The sequence below is a fragment of the Lathyrus oleraceus genome, chromosome 6, assembly GCF_024323335.1.
Source record: "Lathyrus oleraceus cultivar Zhongwan6 chromosome 6, CAAS_Psat_ZW6_1.0, whole genome shotgun sequence".
Taxonomy (NCBI): Eukaryota; Viridiplantae; Streptophyta; class Magnoliopsida; order Fabales; family Fabaceae; genus Lathyrus; species Lathyrus oleraceus.
The window spans coordinates 280495117-280496749 of NC_066584.1; positions in this window are offsets into that span (position 1 = coordinate 280495117).

The window sequence follows — 1633 nt, forward strand, 5'->3', positions numbered from 1 at the left end:
CGAGAGGCGAGCTGAGCACCCTCCACGTGGAATTCTACGGCTTTATGGATGTAGTGACAGAGAACCTGAATCACATTTACCAGCACTTCTACTCGTTCGCTCCTCCTACCAGCAGTCGCCGTAATGGCTGATTTATTATAGCATTACCGATTTACTGACTTTTATTTGATTCTATTTTCTTGTTGGAATTTTATTATTATTTACTTTTACACATTGGAATTTATTTAATCACTTCATTTCCTTTTATTCCAGTAGACAAATTATTTCATCTTTTCCCGTCTACTCGATTCTTTTGTTTGTCAATTTTGCGATTAAAATTCCATTCCACTATATCATGTTTATTATTCTCATACACTATATATTATTGGTAAAACTAAATTCCATTGAAATTCTATGGTCAAAGCAAATAAAAGCACACACATGGGAAACCACATTGCATGTGGCGCCTGCCACACACAGTTATGACACCCATGTGAGGGTTGTGGCGCCCGCCATGGGGCCCACAGTGGCGCCCGTCACCAACACCAAAAGTGGCGCAAGCCACTACATAAGCCTGCACGCACATGCTGTGTATTTTGTCCATTCAAATCTCCTTTATTGTGATGTCCCTTGCATGCATTCAATGCCTTAATTCCATTCAACCACTTTCAAAAACTCTTGAACCAAGGCATTAAATACCGTAAATGCTATTTATTTACCAATTAATTTTCCAACCACCATCACCTCTATATAAACCACCAAAACTACCTTAACAAATCACACCTCTCATTTACATATATCTCTCCTCTCTTGCTCTATTCTCACTATTACACAAAGAGTGTGAAATCCATTATGGCACAGATGAGGGAATACGAAATAGTGTTCAGAAACGGCAAGTCGGGCGAATTACAAGAGGAGACGTGCACGTCTCTAAGCGCCAGAAAGATCGAATCAACAAGGTACGCCGATGAACACTGTTTATATGCCTTAGGAATTCAAGATAATGTTAACTATATGCTAGATGTGTTAAATTTAGATTATTTTCTTTCTCTAAAGGACCCTGTCTATGCTCAACTAACATTAGAATTCTTGAACTCATTAATTTTTAGTCCCACACCCAACACAAACTGCTCCAGTGGGACTGTCCAGTTTCGTTTATTTAACGTCGAATATGCCCTTACATTTTCCCAACTAGCAAACCTGCTACATTTCCCCCATGAGGATGGCGTAGTAAGTGAGGTCCCAGATACTAAAGGTTGGCAACGAGCCTTCCAACCATTTTGGAGAGTAATAACTGATACAGTAACCCATAGTTTTGAGGGAAACAGAGCCACTTTAATTCAAAACCCGACTATTCGATATTTTTGCCAAATATTGGCGTGCACCATTTTTGGCCAAGAAAATTCTAACAAGGTGAACGAAAAAGAACTCTTTTATTTGTTCGCACATTTTTGCCACAAAAGGTGAATACCGTCCCGTTTATGCTATCTCACATGCAGGCCATTGTCAATGCAAAGCGAGGCCCGATTATTTTTGGAGGTTTAATAACCTCCATAGCTAGAGTCCTAGGACTCGAAGAAAAATTCTCCAGGCTAACCTCGCTCCCGCATCATGCCATTGACATTGACATGGCAAGGAGCATGAAACTAGTAAA